The sequence below is a fragment of the Sus scrofa genome, chromosome 8 (assembly GCF_000003025.6).
Source record: "Sus scrofa isolate TJ Tabasco breed Duroc chromosome 8, Sscrofa11.1, whole genome shotgun sequence".
Classification (NCBI taxonomy): domain Eukaryota; kingdom Metazoa; phylum Chordata; class Mammalia; order Artiodactyla; family Suidae; genus Sus; species Sus scrofa.
This window is the reverse complement of record NC_010450.4, coordinates 7,404,993-7,426,653: the sequence shown is the minus strand read 5'-3', so window position 1 is coordinate 7,426,653 and position 21,661 is coordinate 7,404,993. Positions and strand designations below refer to the sequence as shown.

General features: G+C 47.8%; 1 protein-coding gene across 1 annotated transcript in view; it reads left to right on the top strand.

Moving 5' to 3' along the window:
* HS3ST1 (heparan sulfate-glucosamine 3-sulfotransferase 1) overlaps positions 2,096–21,661 on the top strand; it is a 34,785-nt gene continuing 15,219 nt past the window's right edge. Inside the window, exon 1 of the mRNA XM_021101019.1 lies at positions 2,096–3,666. The gene's annotated coding sequence lies outside the window, so the exon portion shown is untranslated. The remainder of the gene's footprint in view (positions 3,667–21,661) is intronic.

The following is a 21,661-nucleotide window of genomic DNA, read 5'->3' as shown; positions in this document are numbered from 1 at the left end:
AGACAGATCTCTAAGCAGATATTGTCAGTACAGTGTTTGTGTTGTTGGAACAGAGCTGAGCTCTGGGGATACGGAAAGGGAAACGTGAGTCTGGCCCAGAAGGGGGTCCGAGAAGGCTGTTGAAGAGAAATGACAAATGTTTTGGCGGAGATAGAATGCTAAATAAGAACGCGATAACCAAGGAATACTTTATTTATCTAAGCATGAGAATACTGATCATTGATCAGTGAATGTTACTTAATATAAAAAATAAGAGGAGCTGAAATTCCAGTCCTCCTCTTCTTGCCAGTTACCAGATCTGCTTGGAGTCACCTGGTGCAAGTGAAGCTTGTCACAGAGACTCCAGGCTGGGGCCTGTGGTTCTTATTCCCTTTTAGGATTCCTAGCAGGGAACTAAGCAGATCAGTTAACCTAACTTTGGTTCCTGGGGTGCAAACGGAATCACTGCCAGCCTCCCTTTGCATCTCACAAATGAGTTGTGAAATTCAGACTATGGGCACAAAAGCACTTTGAACTCTTAAGGAAAAGTAATCATGCCAACTTAGAACATCAAAGCTGCTCCCTATTTTGAAGAACTCATGATCTGTGCTGAGCTTAGCTGCTGGTAGGAGCTTAAGGACACCAGTAATTGGCAAGGGGATATCTTAAACTACCATTTGACCCGCGCCACCTCACACATGATTTACGAAGCTTCATAGAATAGGAGGAAAAAGCACTTCTTTTAAAGCTAATGTAAATTTGAATGTTCAGCCTTTTCAAAATGAGGTTTTAAACTGACTTTGTTTTTTCCAGCGTGAGAAATAATTGACCTATATCACTGTATATGTTTAAGGCAGATGGCATGAGAGGTTGATTTACATACACTGTGAAATGATGGCCACAACAGGTTCAGCTAATATCTAGCTTCTCATTTAGACTATAAAAAGAAGAAAAGGATAAAGGAAAAAAATATTTTTTGTGATCAGAACTCTTAGGACTTACTCTCTTAACAATTTTCCTTTATACCATACAGCAGTGCTAACCACGCCATGGGGTTGTACAGTGTGTCTCTGCTACTTATTTATCATAAAACCAGGAGTTTGTCCTTTCTTTTTTTTTTTTTTTTTTTTTTTTTTTGTCTTTCTCCCATTTCTTGGACCGCTCCGGCGGCATATGGAGGTTCCCAGGCTAGGGGTCTAATTGGAGCTGTAGCCACCGGCCTACACCAGAGCCACACCAACTCCAGATCCGAGCCCTGTCTGCAACCTACACCACAGCTCATGGCAACGCCGGATCCCCAACCCACTGAGCAAGGCCAGGGACCGAACCCGAAACCTCATGGTTCCTAGTCGGATTCCTTAACCACTGCGCCACGAGGGGAACTCCAAGGAGTTTGTCCTTTCTGACCACCTTCCTCCAATCTGACCCTTGGGGCAACCACAAGTCTGATTAAAGTGACTATTTAAAACAGAAATATAGTTTTTCTTTCTTTCACTTTTTTTTGTATTTTTCTTTTCTTCCTTCTTTTTTTCTTTTTTCCATCTAAAATAGGCACATCAGAGTTCCCGTTGTGCTTCAGCGGGTTAAGAACCCGACTAGCACATGAGGATGTGAGTTCGATCCCTGACAAAGCTCAGGGAGTTAAGGATCCAGCGTTGCCACAAGCTGCAGCATAGGTTACAGAGGAGGTGGCTGTGGCTTAGGCCTGCAGCTGCAGCTCTGATTGGACCCATAGCCTGGGAACTTCCATATGCCACAGGTTTGGCCATAAAAAGGAAAAAAAAAAATCATAAAAAAAAAAATAAAATAAGTATCTCTGACTCAAAGAAGTTAGCAGGGTCATTAAACCCTCAAAGTTGGAGCACCCCCCCCATCTCAAGAGTAAGGAACCTGACGAGTGTCCATGAGGAGGCACGGTCTATCCCTGGCCTTGCTCAGTGGGTTAAGGATTCTGGGTGGCCTAGAACTGTGGTATAGGTCCCACACTCATGGTTTGGATGTAGTGGCTGTGGTGTAGCCCCGGGAGCTATAGCTCCAATTAATTCAATCCCTAGCCTGGTAACTTCCATATGCCCTGGGTGGGTGTGTGGTGCAGCCCTACAAAAAAAAAAAAAAAAAAAGCTTATTTTCCAAAATAAGACTGGGTCTTGGCTTTCCAGATGCTACTGGCTTATTAGCCAGAAAATGCTGGTCTGTGTTTTGCTTTCTAAAAGGGCAGTGGGCAGCATCACATGACAAAGGGGTCAATTTCCTACAGGATCCTTTATCTAGATGGGAAAGTATTTTTAATCTAAGCAAAGTTAATGAAAGGGTTTTTGTTTGTTTGTTTAATTTAAAGAACAAATTCGAATCCTTCCAAACATTTATCGTTCAATATTTAAAATACGATCGATCTATTGAAATTTCATCTAAAATAAATTGATGTTCACCTGGCTTTCTTTCTTTCTTTTACTTTTTTCCTTTTTTAAGTGTTTGCTGCTCTGCCTTTGAGGGCGACTTGCTTTGGCTAGGGTAGGCAGGCAGCCCAGTTTCTCCAACGAGATTCCAACCCCATACCCCCCCCCTCCCCGAAATCCTAAATCTGAAACAGAGCTGCAGAATGCCTGTGTAGTTCTCACACAAAACTTCCCAGCTGCAGGAACCGGGGCGCGGGGAGGTGAGAGGGAGACTCGCTTCTTTTAGGAGCTGGCCTTTGCAATCCTGGCGCAAGAGCAGAGGCAGAGCTGACTACTCTGCGCTCTCCTGGTGAAACCGCGTACGCTCGCGGACGGGAAACCAAAGAGGGAGGACGTGTTCAAGGGCGACACGGAGCGATGGAGAGCGGGCTCCTCGCGCGGATCCCGGCCAGGGCTGCCTGGCCGCTGGCGTCGGGGCCCAGCGCCGATGCGTGAGGATGGCTCCGCCTGCTTCTTAGGCGGTGCGGGGATCACTGATGCCTAAGGTAGCACCTGCCCGGAAGGAAAGAGGCGCTAACGCACGTGGGAGGGGCGCAGGTCCAGCGGACCTTGAGATGCGGGAAAGTGGAGGAAGACGTGGGCTCCGGGTTCGGACCTACCCTGCCCTAACAAGACAGAGACAGGAGACCGGACATCCCAGGTTTGCTGCGACGGCAGAATCACCCAATCCACAACCCACCCCAGCCTCCCAAGCCGCGCTGGTCCTTTCCCCAACCTCCCCTCCCCACCCCCACTGAAACCCAAGGAACTGCCCTGCCAGGTGGGCGGGACCGACTCATTCAGTACCTGTCGGCGAGAGTCCAGAGTCCTGCCCCGCTGGCGGGAGCTCTGAGTAGCCAGCCCGGCAACGACCCGACCCAACTCCGGGCAGCACCAGGGCGGGCCGGGCAGCAGTGGGCGCTCGCGATCCTCCTCTGCCCAACGCGCACTCCCTCAGGGCCCGGCCTCCTCCGTCCCCTCCTCCTGCTCCTGCTCCTCCTCCCGCTCCTCCCCTCAGCGGGTCTGATCGCCTAGTCTCCAGCCTGCAAAGTCCCCGGCGCGCCGGCAGCCAAGAACCGCCGCCACTGCCACTGCCGGGTCTCAGTGGGTGCCTGCACCGCTGCCTCACCCGCCTGCCCGGGGTTGTCCCGAGGCTTGCTCCGCCGGCCGCTGGTGCTCCAAGGCACTGCCCATGGCCCAGCCCGAGAGGCGACTTCGGGTGCCTGACCGGCTGGATCGTAGCGCCGCTCAGGTGAGTGCGGGGCGGGGGCCGCCAGTCTGGGGAGCAGCCAGACACCGGGCCGTCGAGGTGCCCTGACCTGTCATCCCGCACTTAGGGCAAGCGCAGAGCCCAAGGTGAGTTGAGGCTGGAACAAGTGGAATGGACATAGCGAGAAAAAAAGAAGCGAAGATCAGAGGTTTTCCCATCCTCCTCACCTCCTGCCTTGCCCTCATCTCTGCAAGTCTTCAGGGGCTGGTTTTTACAAGCTGGTATCCAGGTTTCTGACTTAGTGCATCGGTTTTTTTTTTTTTTTTTTTTTTTTTTTTCTTTCTTCATACCCTCTAGCAGAGTCAGGAGGCTTGCTCCTCCCCAGCGCTCTTCCCTAGGACCGACCGTGCGGGTCAGGAGGAGCGCAAAGCGCGGCGGAGAGTGGGTACCACTCTGGCTGGGAACTGGGGCAGTGATACAGTCAGCAAAAAGTCAGTCTGTGGAGGGAGCATCCAGGATGGGGAAGCCTTCTTCTGGCTTGCTTATAAAGTGGAGAAGAGATGAGGCATTTCCCAAGGGTTGGGGAGGCTGGAAGGAGAGAGATCGATGCGACAGAGGACTCAAAGTAGCCTCTTTACCTAATGCCAATTATGCACAGTTCTGATTTTTTAGGTTACTTTTAACCTTTTTTTTCCCCCTATCCCCTGTGACCATTTCTATTTGGAGCACCTTGGGTGGTGACGGCAGAGGGTGAGGGAGGAGGGGCGTTCACCCGCGGTGCGAGCGCGTAGACCCCTGCTCAGAACCGCGGGCACACTGGAGCAGCCTGGGTCCCCAGGTGCGCTCTCCCAGCTAGGCTGCGGACAGTGCGCTGCTCCCCCTTCTGGCCCCAGCCTGTCCCGGGAGCCGGAGAGCCGCTTCCTGAGCCGGCCAAAAGAAAAAAGGAAAAAAGGGATGGAGAAGCAGCCGTGTGCAAGAGCTGGGATGCACGCTGTGGGGCGTGAAGTGTGCTCTGCTCCGCGGTTGTTCGCCGGCTCGGTGCATCTTCCACCTCATCCCCTTCACCCGGCGGACGTCCGCGTTGCCTCGCACACCCAGGCCCCTCTCTCGGGAGGGGACATTGCATCCCTGTTCCTCCGCCCAACACTTTGCAAGACCAGTCGTATCCTCGCCTCGCCTTGCGCTAGTCTCGCTCCTCCCCCCAGCGTTGACCGCTAGCTATTTTTATCCACTACTTACACTGAGATGCTTTGGGGGTGATTCTGGGGAGGCAATTCCAAATTTACCGTCTTCTCGCTGCGCTCACAGAAGCAGTCCCCTGCTAGCAGGGAGCAAAGGCGAGGAGCAGCCACGGGATGAAGAGGGAGTGCGCCCGCTCCTCCTCCCGCTGCCAGAGCTCCCTCGAAACCCCGGCACCCTCGGCTCAGATGCTCCGTCGCCGCCCCTCGCTTTGGGAGCAAATCGGCAGAGTCCCTGAGCGCCCGGGCACTGGTACTTGGCTGGGTTTTGCGGCCGCAGCCCGTTTACACTCAGGATCCTTTGAGTCCTTTTCAGGCGTTCTCGCTTTAAGGCCAAATCTTACCTAATTTTGTTGAAATGTAATTACCAACTCCCACTCAAGGGTTAATTTCAGGATTCTCACGTTAAAAAAAAATTTAAAAAAGAAAGGGGAGATAACCCAACTTCTGTCTTCCTACATTTCTAAAGCTCATCTTTTGGGTTCAGAATTATTCTTGCTTCCTGCTTTCTTCGTAACGACTGGGGACGATTTGATTAAGCCTGACCTAGTGAGATTCCAGGAGATGGATGCTTCAACGGCATATCCCCGCGTTACGTTTTGTATTTCCAGTGCTTAGATTTTTTTTTTCCTCCCATAGGATTGCAGAAATAACATATCTAAATGGAGCATTGTGTTACATAAGATTTTCTTCAACGCTAGGCAGAGAAAGATCAGCTTCTCAAGGAGGCTTTCGGGGCTTCAGTGGGTACCTTTAACTCTTGGGCCGAATTTGACTGGGTTGGGCAACTTCGTGACTAAGCACTCTTAAGCCCAAGCAGTTAATTACAGCAGTAGCATCCACTGAGGATCCCTGACTGGGGCATCTTGAGCAGTGTTTCTGGGCTAAGTTACCCAGGCTGAAGCTGCTTGCTGTTCAGTGCATTGTAGCTTTAAGATGGGAGAGTCTGCTTGAGAAACTGGTGAGAAAGTACATACCTTGAACTTGCAAAGGGGATCCGGAAAAGCCCAGGGCATATGTGGTTGGCATATGCCCGGTGTGAAACCTAAGTCCTCTGCTTTGTAGATTTTCAAGAACGCTTTAGTTGAACCCCACCATGTAATCGGGGATTTTTTTTTTTTTTTTTTTTTTTTGGTCAAAAGAAGCAGTTATCTTCTGGGAAAGGTGCTGGGAGCTCCTTGGAGAAAAACACAACCCAGAGGCTGTTCTTATCTTGAACGGGGTCAGGGCTATGCACTGGCTGCTGGAAAATTGATTGATGGGGTGCACAGTGCCTTTCCCAGAACCGGGCATCTACCCAGGATGGCACATACCCACAGTGAGTACGGAGTCGTTCTCTCTATTGAGGCCAGTTTGGAGACAGGGACAGGAAGAAGTACTGATGTCTGAATGGAACCGAGCCTGTATTTAGGGTCAGGGCAGAGAATCCAGGGTACAGGGCATGCTTCTAAGCCAAGATCCTTGTGTGAGAGACGGTCTCGGAGGAGTGAAGGCCAATAGCCACTTTGGAGACCAGCAACCGTCTAGCTGTTCTGTGGGAAGTGCAGTAACTTTCCAGCTCTGGCCGAAAGCTGTAACTTTCCAGCTGGTATTGGAAAAGATCTGGGTCATTCCTCAATCACTTTTGTGTACCTTTCTTCAACCCCACTAATAGCCCAGTGCTTCCTAGCCAGGCCAGCCTTTTCTGGTGGGGAACAGCAAGAGTGCTTGCTGGATTTGGAGCCAGCTTTTTGCCCCAGGACCCCAAGCAAATAATTTTTTCTCTCTGAGCCTCAGATTCTTCCTCTGCCAAACTGAGATTGAAAGATTATTATGACAAAAAGTGAGGCAATGCATTTGAAGAGCATTTGGGCCTTTCTAAAACTGTGGTGAAAAAGGTAGAGGGTTACTTAATTTGCTTTCCTGGCAAATTTCATTCAGTCTATTTTAATGCTGATTTCAACTATAGTTTGTGAATGTCTGTGTGAGTTACATATGCTAAACATTTAATGATGGGGGAGGATTTCCAATAATGGGCCAGTATCTCCTTGTGATCAGGGCCACCTGAAATTCACCAGCCAGGCCTCACTGCTTCTGGGAACAATTATTTTCTTATCTGTAATGTCAGGGTTAAATTTTTCTTTTTAGCTTAGTGCATTAGTGAAATACTCATTTCAGGAAGGGCCCTGATACGGATTAACTAAAAAAGGAAGAATGTTGCAGATGAGTGGGGAAAAGTAATACCTGATCAGTTTCAGGAGCTGACCACCTGCCCCCCCCCCCCCCAGGTCTCCTTTGTCTAAAGCTGTCATCAACATAAAGCACTGTTTCTCTGTTGCATTTTTTAAGTTCCAAATGTGTCTCCAGGACCTAGCTAAGTGGCTTAATAGATGCGCAATAAGTATTTTTGAAATAAGTGAATGAATGACCGAATTCTCACAGCAACACTGCTGTACACGGGCAGATGGCATCATTTCTATTTTAAAGTTTGGGAATCTGCTGATTAGGAAAGTTAATTAGTTTTCTGAAGGTACAGAGGCTTCCAGATTGGAGTTCAGGTCTGTCTGTTCTCATTCCATTCCTCTGTACTGCCTGTGTGGCCCTCTGCTTTCAATCACCACTTGAAATCCTCCTGACTCCAGTGGAGTTTTGTATTTTGGAAGGCCCTTAGCAACCAAAAGCCCTTCCTATTCAGAGGGTACCACCTTCCTCTCACGGAGGGACTTTTCCTTGGGGGGTAGGGCTCCTTCTCTAGCCCTGAACTAAGTCTCAGTTGGATGACCACCCCCCCCTGCCAGACTTGGAATCTGGAATCTCAAGGGACTAGCTAAAGGACAAAAGGACAATTGAGCATTTATTCATCACCATGGGTCACAAGTAAAAGTGACAGCAGCAGCAGCCTAAATGCCCAGGGATGCCCCAAAGATGCAGTCGCCTTGGCATGATCCTGATGCCCCCCGCTGGTGCTAAGTTCCCTTCCAAGCCTGGCTTTTGAGCTTCTCATTAATTCCTAGAGGTAACACATAGTCGTCAAGTGAATCCCTTCTCCCTCTGATTTAGCCAGAATTGTAACTGCCTCTCACAATTCGTCTTCAGACCTGCCTCCGGCATGAAGCATTCTCAGCTTCCTAGACCCACAGGGAATTAAGCTCATAGCTTTTTCAGGCCGTTAGAATAATATTTACTGTGCCATCGTTTGTCAATAGTTATGTGGTACCACCCGAGTTCTAGAAAAATGAATACATTATTCTTCCGCGAAATAGCCTGAACATAACGGAAATAGATCCCAACGGGCCTATTTCCATTTTTTTTTTTTTTTTTTCTTTTCTATGTGCATGTTTTTTGGTAATTTTCCAGCAGGGGTCGCTCACTCAAATGCCTTCAGCAGCCAGGCAAGTAACTGCCTGAGCAAAACAGGCCTGGGGCTGGGCCTGCTTGGTAAGGCTGCAGCTCTGACCCAGCACGCCAGTGGGGACCTCAGGCCCTGTCTTGCCACATCTGCTTTTTTTTTTTTTCCATGATAGGCTATAAGTTCGCAATTTTATGTAGCATCTACTGACTTTTAAGTACTAGCGGCTAAATCAATGTTTTTAAACTAATATCATGTGAGCCAAACAAAACACTTCGAGAGTTAGGCCTCCTCATCTATATCCAGGAGGCCTCCAATTTATGGTCTCTGGAGATAAAAAGAAATTGGTTAGAATATGAGGACCAGGAAAAACAGTTAGGCAGAATATTCAGGCAAGGGTAAATACAAGAAGTTTCTAGTGTTCCTTTTCCTTGTTCTGTAAGCAGTTGCATCAGCTACATATATCCTTTAACACGTGTTTATTGAGTTCCAGTCATGTATCAGTTGTGCTCACTGGTGACAATAGGAAATAAAAGGGATGGAAATCCTTGCTCTTCTCCTTGTCTTCTATAGCAGAGGATGCAGGTAAAAGATGGGTAGGGCTAATCTAGTCTAGATCACCAGATCCTGATGTGCTCAGAATAAAAATAAATCAGGGGAAGGCCGTATAAAATGTCGGGGTGCCAGGTTAAACCTTAGGCAGGTGGCCGGGAATCTCCACGTTCAGTCTCTGACTCAGCATCCCCAAAGTCAGGTTTCGTCATCCACCATAAAAGACTTGGGGCTATGAGAGTTTGGACCCTGGATTATATGCTGGGCGTTGCTGTTGTGGGTAATCCCCTAATAACAGACTATTCTCTTAATTTTAATGAAATCAACTGTCCAGCACATTCACTGAAGGTCCATCAGGTGCCAGGCACTGGATTAGGTGCACGAATACATTAAAAGACAAAACCAATCAAGGGGCAGCACTTATGGAAATTGTGGACCCGTATGGGAAACAAGAATAAACAATCAGGAGAGAGTTGGTGACTACAGTGAGTGAGGAGGGTGGAAACAGTGTCCTGACCATTGAGTTTTGACCCTCGGAATGTTGACATTCAGCATCTTTTTACTCGAGCGTTGAACGTGTGCCAGGAACAATTTAGATCTGTGCTTCTTGACCTCTCTGAAGCCCAGACCCCATCATTGGTGAAAATTTTTTGAAGGTTTTTTTTTAACCTGGCAGTGACACTTTCCACTGTTACCAAATTTCATTTTGTCTCATGACAGTGATGGATTTTAAAAATCCACTCCAGGAGTTCCCGTCGTGGTTTAGTGGAAACAAGTCTGACTAGTATCCATGATGGCTTAGGTTCGATCCCTGGCTGTGCTCAGTGGTTTAAGATTCCAGAGTCGCCGGGAGCTGTGGTGTAGGTCGCAGCCACAGCTCGGATCTGGTGTTGCTGTGGTTGTGGCGCAGGCTGGTAGCTATGGCTCCGTTCTGACCCGTGGCCCAGGAACCTCCATATGCTGTGGGTGCGACCCTAAAAGGACAATAAATAAACAAACAGATAAATAAATAATTACAAAGTCCACTCTAAGTGTGAAAGGTACTTATGCTCTTTGAAACTCTTTGAAACACTGACTCCCAAATCGGCCTAGCCTTTGACAGTGACTGTTGTTGCTATGACAGTTGTGCAGAAGATTCAAAATAATAGTTCTTGTTTTTGTGGAACTTACAATTTAGTATGGCAGTCAGATAAATGAGCAGTGTTTTGTATATAAGCTGAGAAATGCATCCTGTTTGGACCTTTGCCTGTGTCCCCAGGTAGGCCTGTCCTTGAGAACACTTTAGGTCCGGTCACCCTATTTATTTCTTTCATTGCTAGCCTCTCACCCACAGCATGATTTTGTAGCCATGATGTTTATCTGGAGTCCCCTTGTCACTGCAGGAGTTCACCTGCTCACCGCCTCTCACTCCCCCATCAGAATATTCAGCCTGGGAGTTCCCATCGTGCCGCAGTGGTTAACGAATCCGACTAGGAACCATGAGGTTGCGGGTTCGGTCCCTGCCCTTGCTCAGTGGGTTAAGGATCCAGGGTTGCCGTGAGCTGTGGTGTAGGTTGCAGACGCGGCTCGGATCCCGCGTTGCTGTGGCTCTGGCGTAGACCCCTAGCCTGGGAACCTCCATGTGCCGCGGGAGCAGCCCAAAGAAATAGCAAAAAAAAAAAAAAAAAAAAAAAGAATATTCAGCCTGTGTGAGCAGGTGTCTGGAAGTGCAGGTCTGCTTCTCTCACCAGTTTCCAGAACAGGAGTGTCTTGTTCCAAGTAGTTTCTTACCACCAGGAAAGAAACTAGTGGTGACATTTCTGTCTGGGGGAACCGGGGAAAGGCTTCAAGGAGGAAGAGATATTTAAGGAAAGAGAGGCTGGGAAAGAAAAGCCGCAACAGTTATGATACAAGATAGTCAAAAGATGGCCCAAGCCCTGGCTGTGGCCTCATTTGTCTGTTTTAGGGATTCCCAAACGTGGTCAGCTGGCATGTTAAACACGAACCCTTTCCTGAGTAGTCTCTGGCAGGGCAAGAGTATTCTGGCATGAAAAGAATGAAAACAATTTAAAAAGAATGAAAAAAAGTGGGGGAAAAAAGAGAAAAGAATGAAAACGATAACTTTTTACTTCCATCAAGCACGTTAATACCCACTGTCTTTGTTTCCTCCTGTTCCCAGTCCTTTAAGAGGGGCAGGGAGCTCTTAGCATCTGCATGTCACATTTAAGGAAACTGGCTCCAAAAGTAAGGCAGCTTCTCTTGGCTCTTCAGCAGAAAAGCTGTAGACCCCGGATCTCAGGCTGTGCTTCTCCACTTGCAGTGAGCAAATTTCAAAGTGGAACCTGGTATATGCCTGGAGGCCCGAGTGGCCCGTGTTGTCTATAAGTGAAGAAATGTATTGAGGTTTTAAAACATTCGCAGCTCCTTTTATTTGTCGAGAACTCCCTTTTCAGCACTTTTGGAGATTGCGTTTTGTGTCTTGTTGAATTTCCCCTAGAATTTCTGCAGATTAGGTACACCCCTCTGTAGGGTGGTTTTATGCAAATGCCTTCACTCTTTGGTTTAGGAGAGTCAATCAGAGTCCTGTATCAGCAGTTAGAGTACCGTGGGAGAAAGGTGATTGCAGATGCAGCTGAAATGAAAAGGCATGCTCTTCTAGCTGTGCTCGCAAAAATAAATACTTAGTGGCAAGGGGTGGAAGCAGGCTGGCACCACCTCTGGAAAACTCACCCTTGATGGAAATGATGTCTTCAGCCAGATTTTTCCCAGGGTCCTGGATAGGATGGATGGAGAAGGTGTTGGATACAAATTTCTGAGATTAGAATTTTGGAGTTTTTGTATGTACTTTGATGAATTTTACTGTATTTCTAGTTGTGCAACTATCATCACAACCTAATTTTAGAACATTTCCATCCCAAACCCCCAGTCTCCCCTCCTCTCCCCCCACCAATCTGTCCCCTTTGGTAACCATAAGTTTTTCAAAGTTTGTGAGTCTGCTTCTGTTCTGCAAATAAGTTCATTTCTGTCCTTTTTTAAAGATTCCACATATAAGTGATATCATATGATGTTTGCCTTTCTCTCTAACTTCACTTAGCACCATAATTTCTAGGTGCGTCCATGTCGCTGCAAATGCCATTCTTTCATTCTTTTTTATTCTATTCAGTAATATTCTATTGTATATATGTACCACATCTTCTTAATCCATTCCTCTGTCAGTGGACATTTAGGTTGTTTCCATGTCTTGGCTGTTGCAAATAGTGCTGCTGTGAACATAGGATTCATGTATCTTTGCAAGTTATGGGAGTGTGGCTTTTGAAGTCACACTCGTTTGAATTTTTGATCTCCTCCTTCCTGACTGTATTGCCCTGAGAAATAGACAGGTTTTTTTGGGGTCTCAGATTTTTCAACTTTCTGATGATGATTAAAAGAGATTGTCGGAGTTCCCGTCGTGGCGCAGTGGTTAACGAATCCGACTAGGAACCATGAGGTTGCGGGTTCGGTCCCTGCCCTTGCTCAGTGGGTTAACGATCCGGCGTTGCCGTGAGCTGTGGTGTAGGTTGCAGACGCGGCTCAGATCCCATGTTGCTGTGGCTCTGGCGTAGGCCGGTGGCTGCAGCTCCGATTCGACCCCTAGCCTGGGAACCTCCATATGCTGCAGGAGCAGCCCAAAGAAAAAAAAAAAGAGAGAGAGAGATTGTCAAGGAGTTCCCGTCGTGGCGCAGTGGTTAACGAATCTGACTAGGAACCACAAGGTTGTAGGTTCAATCCCTGATCTTGCTCAGTGGGTTAAGGTTCCGTTGTTGCCATGAGCTGTGGTGCAGGTCGCAGATGCAGCTCGGATCCTGTGTTGCTGTGGCTGGGGCGTAGGCCAGCAGCTTCAGCTCTGATTAGACCTCTAGCCTGGGAACATCCATATGCCATGGGAGCAGCCCTAGAAAAGGCAAAAAGACAAAAAAAAAAAAAATAGTAATAAAAGAGAGAGATTGTCAACATAAAATGCCTCGCATCGTGCTGGAGAAAACTGATACTCTTCTTATTCAGAGTTGCCTGATTTAACAAACAAAAACACAGGACATCCAGTTCAGTTTGAGTTTCCGATGAATAGCATATAATTGTTTCTTATCATATTTTAGTATAGGATATCTCAGTTGCTCGATCTTAAGGCATGATTCAGGAGTTTCTGTCCTGGCTCAGCGGTTAATAAACCCATGTAGTATCCCTGAGGACTCGGGTTCCATCCGTCGCCTCGCTCAGCGAGTTAAGGATCCAGTGTTGCTCTGAACTGTGGTGTAGGTTGCCGACGCAGCTCAGATCTGGCATTGCTGTGTCATAGGCCAGCGGCTACACCTCCGATTTGACCCCTAGCCTAGGAACCTCTATATGCTGTGGGTATGGCCCTAAAATAAATAAATAAATAAGTAAAAAAGACATGATTCATTGTCTTTTTCTGAAATTTAAATTTGACTGGAAGTCCTCTCTTTTATTAAGCATCTCTATTCTTGCAGTGACAGTTTGGGGTGATGCCCTTGGTGAAAGTTCTAGAACTGCAGGCAGAAAGATGAGAGTATGGTCATTTGGAGGTGAAAGGACTTAACCAGGCAGGGTATGGGTTCAAGGAAAAAATAGGTATGATCTCTGATGAGCTAAGCAACAGAACAACCCAAGGCAAGCTTACCTGTTTGCTAAAAGAAGCAATAGAATTGCGGACCAAGCCAGAACTCTCAGTGCCTTTAATGAGTCAGATTCTCTCCTACGCATGTACCAGATTGTTCCCAATACCCTTGGGCCCATGAGGTCACCGGGGAGCATTCCGTCCACTAACACAGCACGTTATTCAACACACATATTGCTCCAGGCTCGTTACTGCAGGGCTGGAGTTGGAAGGACCAGGCGCACACAGGGGCTCCTCTGAGTTCACTGAAGGAGTTCTCTGTGCTTTGAAAACTCACACCTGCCGTTGCTCCCTCATCAGATGAACCCAAAGCTAATAAGACAGTGAGAGGGCCTTTCAGACTCGCTTCTCCCATGTTGATGACCTCAGGCTATGACTCGAGTCCAAGGTCTCACCAAGACTGTTGGAAAATGTGTGGGGAGCTAAATAAGCAAGGCTCTGGTCGTGCGTGGACTTTCTGGAGCAGGCTCGTAAGCTTCCTTCCATAGGGAGAGCTTACTCTTGCCAAAACCCTCGGTTTCCGTGGCATCAGATATGACTGCCTCCTCATTTAGCTGGAGCTGCTTACCTGCAGTGTATTTATATTAAGTACAAGCCAGAAAGACACCAAAGTTGCAGGGCAGTTGGCATGTAAACTTCATCAGCCAGAGAGGTCTGGTTCAATCCACTTTCCTACTTTACAGCCGTCCGGTAGGAGGTGCGTTACTGCTCACCTCTAAGCCTCAGTCTCCACACCTTCGAAATGGGCGTAATTAAAATTATAGCAGAAGATCTCTTAGTTCACATTAAACTGAATTAGGAGTTCCCATTGTGGCTCTGTGGTAATGAATCCAGCTAGTATCCATGAGGACGAGGGTTTGATCTCTTGCCTCTCTCAGTGGGTTAAGGATACAGCATTGTTGTGAGTGCCAGGGTAGGTCCCAGACGCGGCTTGGATCCCCAGTTGTTGTGGCTGTGGTATAGGCTAAAAGCTGCAGCTCCAAATCGACTTCGACTCCTAGCCTGAGAACTTCCATATGCTGCAGATGCAGATCTTAAAAAAAAAAAAAAAATTAGGAATGTTAAGCATTTACATGGTGCCTGGCTCATGGTCAGCATAAAAAAAAAAAAAATAGATGCTATTAATAAGACGACAAAAGGAAGCAGTATAGACCTCTTGATTGCAAACTCAATATCATGTCACAGAGACCATGGCCTGAATCTCATGCATCGTATTCATGGGAGACTGACTGAATCTTTTCCCCTGTTTCTTTAGTCTTAATTTATATAATTGAAGCAAACCTTATGATTTCATTTTCCAGGCTAACAACTTAGAAGCAGCAATGTAGAGAAGGTATGGCTGTTAGGGGAAGACACAGACTAAGTACATAGAAAGAAAGGGGGGGGTTAGGGGTGGAGTTCCCACTGTGGTGCAGTGGGATCAGTGACGCAGGTTCGATCCCCGGCCCAGCCCAATGGATTAAGGATCCCGCTTTGCTGCCGCTGCATAGGTTGTGACTCAGATTGGATCCCTGGTCAGGAACTCCAGGTGCTGAAGCCCCCCCTCCCAAAAAAAAAAAAAAAAAAAAAACGAGAAGAGGAAGAGGGAGGAAAGAGAAGAGGAGGATGGCAGGAGAAGCCAGGGCAGAGAAGGATTACAAGCAGACCAAGGACTGGAAGCCCAGGGAGGTACACGGATATCTTGTTCAATCACAGTGTGATCATTTAAGTAAATGTCACTCCCTCTCCCTCCCCAAGGCTTCTCAGGACCCCAGCTGAATGCCCATGACCTTGAGGGGAGGGCACAGAAACCACAATGGTTGAAACTGGAGAGAATGTGGAACGTGAGAGAAAGAGAGAAGCTGGCCTTTCTCCCAGCTCTGCGACCACACAGAGTCCCAGCTGACAAGTGCACCCAGGGGGACCCAGTGCCGTCCATCCAATGGAAGGGCCGGCCACAGTGACCTCGAGGTCCTCTCGCTGCCAGGGGTGGGTTTGTGACTTTTGCTTGGGCTTTGCCTTTCCACTCATTACATGTGGGCTCTTAGGAGAGGGTTTCAGGGCGGTGTGTCTCCTTGACACAGTCACTTCCTCCTGATCTCCAAACCCTGTCCACACACACACACACACACACACACACACACACACATCCCAGGAACTGACCTTTTCTGGCGGGATGTGTTCATCCTCCTCGGTCATTTGGTGAGACGAGAGCATCTTTGGGGCCAGAGCCCTCGGATGTTCAAGGCACAAGGGAACAGCCCCTGCTCCAGAAGGCGGTGCATTATTTGAGGGATTTGACCTTGGGGAACATGATTTTGTTGTTCTTGAACCTTGGCTGCCTCATCTGTTAAATGGACTTATACTTCCTCATGGTTCTTTTGCTGCTAGAATCACAATTGATAAGGTATGAAAACACCTGCTTGAGAGTCTGGTACTGAGTAAGTACTCAGTGGCTATCATTAGTTTTTTTTAACTGGTCAGCCTGATGCTGTGTGCAAAGCAGACCAAGAATGTCATTAAGGCTCTGGCTGCATATTGCCTTTCAAATCTCCTTCTTCTGCTGATCCCTGTTTAGGTGGCGAGAAGGTCCCAGTATCCGTGCCAGCGTCCCTTGTCATCTGCTCTGAAGTAGGAAGAGAGCAAGATGGTTGGGGGACCATTTTCTAATCTGAGAAAGATGCCTTTCTCAAAAGCCTGCCAAAGAGTCCCCTGTAGGTCCCATTGGCCAAAGTCTTGGTCCCACGTCCACAGGCGAGAATTACGCAAGAAGAGATGGAGGCCCAGACATGTGGAACTCTGGGCGAGGCCAGTTAATTGAACAAGGTCATCCTGAAGGGATCCCCCTTGTCTTTGAGCAACTGTTACATTCATGTCTGTATTTTGCAGTCAGTGATGGCTCCTGCTCCCCTTTGTAGCACCTCGTTAATTGCTGCCTTCAGCTGAAATGCACGTCTGGTTTTCTTCTGGTTTGGCTTTTCTTCCCCTCCCCAGCTCCATCACGTTTACAACCGTTGGCAACCTGCAGTATTTCTCTACGTCAATTTCTCCAGCCCTGACCTGAGCAATCTTTGCCAAACACAAATATAATCAGGCCCCTGCTCTGTCCCTTGATGCAAAAGGTCCCATAGATTCCCACGATTTACAGTATTAGTGTTTGAGTTCCAGGCATTTACACAGATGAGATCTGGGCCCAGCCACTTGCTACACAGCAGTATCCTTTGTTTTGCAAGGAAATCATCTCTCTAAACCTCACATACTCGTCATGATGTTCAATTATGTATTTTTTCACACATTTATTTAATGTTTAATCTGTTCTAGTAGATTAAATCATAGAGAATGAGGGCTTTGTCTGGACCCTGCAAACTTGGATCCATCCTGAACCAATGCCTGACAGGCAGATGGCACTCAAGAGGTAATTGCTTAATTAAAAAAAAAAAAAAACAAGGACCCCCAATATACTCTGATTTGTCAGGATTAAATGCAGTGGTGCATATAGGATATTGCATACACATAGTGGGTGCTCAAGACTGAGCTTTTCTTTTGCTGTTGGTTTTGTTTTTTTTTTTTTTAATAATGTAAGTAATGAAGCATTTCAAGTCCCACAGCTTGGCGTCTGCATTCTAACCTTTCAAGACTCATCCTTGCTCTGACACCCACCTGGTGTGCTGACCACAGGACTGCCCACACTTCCCCCAGATAAATCAGGGACGTGGACATTTCCCACCCTGTTCCCTCTGCCACCACCCCCCACCCCACATTAGCTCCAGACTCTGTCCTCTTCTCAGGTCTGTCCTGGATGCTCTCCCCGCCCCCCCCACCAATTCCATAACAAAAAATGTGCATGTGGCTGCACCTTGGCCCACTCACTTCCAGGCACATAGTAGGGCTATACTTTTCCTGTCTGAAGGTCAACGTGGCCCTGTGACTGGCTACAAGCCGTGGAAGTGAAGGGAAGTGACCCATTGCAACTGGCCTGGAGCTTGAAGGGCCAGCTCAGGCCTGTGCCTTTTCTCCCCTCTCTGCCAAGGCAGGGGGTGCCCAGCTTTCTTGTTCTCTGAGCCGTGAGTGGGCAGAGCCCTGCTACTAACCTGAGTGAGGCGAGCAGCGAGGGGAGGAGGCGGTGAGGTGCTGGGTCACTCCCTAGTGAGTGAGGCGGGCCCGGTTCTCCCTGAGCACCCCTTCTGGCTCTGTGACATTGCCCTGATCGCTGTGGGCTCAGCTGCCTCCCTCGGGAAACAGCTGCCCCCGGAGAGCTGTGGAGAGCTGTGCGTGGGCACACTCGTGCCTGGTCTGCAATCTAGATGCAGGATTGCTCCATGGAATGTGGATTTAGGCGGGGAGAAGGGAGGGAAGGGCCTCGGGTCACAGCGGCTGGGAAGTGAAAGGACCGCTATCATCAACAGGAGCATCCGTCTCTGCCAGAAGCCGGATGTCTTAGTTCAGACGTCTTAGCTCCGATGCGGCAGCTGTCCTTGGTGGCCCACAAAGGAACGAAAGCTGCCCGAGAAAATGTCCTCTGGGTTAAATCAGTGCCACTCAGTGCTCCGTCCTTTCCGGAGCCCTCTTGTCACCACCGCAGCCTTGAGGGCATCAGCCTGCGCCCAGCCTGGCAGGTCCCCATTCCAGGTACTGCTTTATACTGTTTAGTCTTGAACGTGAAGCCTGCCTGGCCTTCCTCTGATCCCAGCCTTGCTTCCTCCACTTCCTCCACTTCCCGGCCACGCAGATTCCAGCAGAAACGGCACAAGGCTCTGGGCTGGCACGGAGCCCTTTGTCAGGACTCCGATTACATCGGCCACCCAGCTCTGCTGCTTTCAACAATGTCGCATGTTCAGAATCGCCTTCTCCTCCCGCCTTTCCTGCCTTGACCAGCTCTTTACGATCCTCTGCAAAAGATGACACAGATGACAATTATCTCATAATAGTTGTCCCTTAAAAACATCAGATTAAGAGTCACTTTGTGCTTTTCCTTCTGCCGTTTTGTCATCTCTCTCTCTGCATCGTTCTCAATACTCACTTGTCCACTTTCCTTGAAAAATGCTTTTTCATGTTTTAAAACAATTTGTTGAAGTATAGTTGATTTACAATGCTGTGTTAATTTCTGCTGTACAGCAACGTGGTTCAGTTACACACACACATTCTTTTCTGTTGTAGTTTATCCTGGGACATGGGATGCAGTTCTTTCTTCGTGCTGTGTAGTGGGACCTAGTTGTTTATCCCCTGCAGATATAATTGTTTACATCTGCTAACCCCAAGCTCACTCCTTCCTTCTGCCAGCTTCCTCCGCCTTGGCACCTACAAGCCTGTTCTTATCTTTGAGGTTTCTGTTTCATAGATGGGTCCATTTGTGTTGTATTGTAGAAGAATGCATTTTCTTACTTGTCGGTTTTTGGAATGTTGCAATTCCTTTCTTAGACGATTAGTTAAGCAGGCTAGTTGTTATAAAATCTAAAGTATTGCTATTATTGTCCTGTTTTTTTCTCTTTGGGCTAATGTCATCACGCTCCCCTTGTTTTACGTGATGCATATTATTGAGCTGCTATGGATGGGGGGGTCTACCCTGGGTCAGGTGGGCTAAGGTATTTTTCTACAATATCTCACTTAATTCTTAGAGCCACTCAACATAGTAGGAGGCTCCCCCTTTCTTTGGATGGGAAAAGTAAGACCCAGAGAGGCATGTAGCTTTTCTGTGATCAAATAACTAAGCCAGGGATTTAAATCCCAGCAGGTATGAACTCACTTGCTTTGATCGTCCCAAACCATTCTATTTATTTCTCTATTTCCCTGTTGATCTACTTTAGCCTGGATTTCAGTCAAAAGCCTTGAACTTGTTTTCTCTGCTTCCCAGATCTGTTTCTCAGGTGTTTTTTCATGATGCTTGCCCCAATCGTCTTTTCCTGGCCTCCTTTGTGTGTGTGTATGTTATAATATTTAATCTTTATTATAAACTTCTAAAGCCCAGTTATTACTGTAATTTATTCATATACATATTAATATAATTCTATTATGATCACCTTTAAGTTGCCAAAAGTGTGTCTATCCCAGAGCCCCCTCTGTCTTACTGGGCTGGAAGCATGTATTCCCATATCCATCTGCCCACTTCCTCAGTGGGTTCCTGAGGGTTAAGAGGGGACCTGTCTCCTCCCTGTGTCCCTGGGCAGTGCCCGGAAGGGACCTACCCTCCGGAGGCCTGGTATCTGTGTCCTGAGCAAATGACATCAACTCTTGGGTGGTGTCTGAGGGAGGAAGGAGGGTAATATGTGTGAGAAGGAATCTTCTGGAAACCTAACTTGGTGACTCACATTATTAAATGTCTTTCTCCTTGTGCCTCTAAACATGTGAAGGAAACTTGTGCGAAGCCAGACCAGAAATTTCAGCACCATCTTCAAAACTCTATTTATTTAGTTAGTTAGTTAGTTATTGCTTTTTAGGGCCGCACCTGCAGCACATGGAAGGTCCCGGGCCAGGGGGCAAATCCAAGCTACAGCTGCTGGTCTCATCACAGCTCTCGGCAAGGCTGGATCCTTAACCCACTGAGCAAGGCCAGGGATCAAACCCTCATTCTCATGGATATTAGTGGGGTCCATTATCCCTGAGCCACAGTGGGAACTCCCCCAAACCTCAGTTAATCTGAACCCTTGTTCTTTGGTCCAGCCCCTCTCTTTTCCTGCATGTTGGAACCTAATACTGTTTTGGGTTTGCTCCCAGTCTGGAGTACAAAGCCAGGCTTGCGTGCTCATATCAGCTGATGAGGAAATGAAAGTGGGGGGCTGTCAGACCAGGAAAGCAGTGCGGCTCAATGACCCAGTTGGCTGTGGTCAGATTTCTTCTTTTGACACCTTTGGAAACTTGCTTTTGGAAACTCATGGTCATAGAAGCATCACACGGGCAGGGCCTGGGGGCCTGTGTATTTATGGCCTTGAGAGGGTGTGAAAGTTGCAGGACGTCTTAAAAACAGTTCATCATCAGAGCACACTCTCTCCCTCTCTCTATCACACACACGCACATAGGTATGATGCGGCAAATTCCTTTCAGAAGGAGCTGGAATACGGAATCCCATGGGTAAACCCCACTCAAGTCCCATCACATCCAGCTGACGGCACAGAGAAAGTAGCCATGTAGAAAATGGGGTGTACACGTCTGTTTCTTTACGCTCTCTTCCAAGGCCTTTGCTTTTTTCCAAGAGTTGCAGGAAGAAATTTACTGGGACATGAAAACTCATTCCCGCGAATAGGCAGCATTTCCTTGACCATCTCACAGCCCTAACCTTAGTGTCATCACCATGTATGTTTGCCCCCTCTCTCTCCATTCCTCCCTGCCAACACTCCTACACGCCTGCATGTACCTGAGTTATTCGAGGGAGGGAACAGGATGCAAAGAGCATCTCCAGTTTCCCAGTGCCTTGGACACAGCTAGTCTATTTAGGTCCTGGGTGACTCCCAGAACCCTCACCTATTGTGCCCAGCATCCTACTGTTGTTCAGAGGTTGTCTCTTCATTTATTTAGGGAGAGACGGAGCATTCTATGTGATCAGAACCAAGAAGCTGGACCCCCGCGGCAGCCCTCAGTCCTTTTCTGTTGTCTTCAGCGGTTCTGCTCCCTCCCAGACTTAGATTCCTCACGTACACAAGCACAAGCCTAGAGTCAGCTGCCTCCCTCCAGCCCAGAAAGTCCTGGAGCTGACCTTTTGGGTCAGGTGCAAGGAAGTCTCATCCCATCACATGTAAACCCTCTGCCTCCCCCGCAGCCTGAAGGGGTTGGTCTGATTGTATATTTTCTCATCACTAAGAAGCCCTTTCTCTGGTGCTATTTTTCTTCATCTTGTTTTGTTTCAGTGATGACTAAGCATCCTTCAGAGAGGGTTCCCTAATCTGGCTGACCTACCTCTTCATCAGATCCTGGGTTCCATTAATATTTATTGAATGAATGCTGAACATGATCTGAATTGAACCAGAGCAGCAGGTAGTTTGGGGGGGGGCCCTACCCAAGGGGACAATCTGTCCTGCTAGAAGCTCTATTATTTTCCCTTATCAAAAGGACCACAGCAGTGTAGAAATTCAGTGTCTATTGCTACCTTTCACCCGTGAAATGTTAGGCTGATGCCAGCCCAAGTGACAAAATTTTATGATTTGATTTTAACAGTGATTGTTTTGTTTGGAATTTTGGATAATAGTGTCTTGCCTTGACAAACACCGATATTAATTCCCTAAAGCCTTCACATTTCAGGTAGGTGTAAGAGGGCAGATGAGCTTAGAATGTAGGGTCCATTTGCTGCCTTTTGTAAGA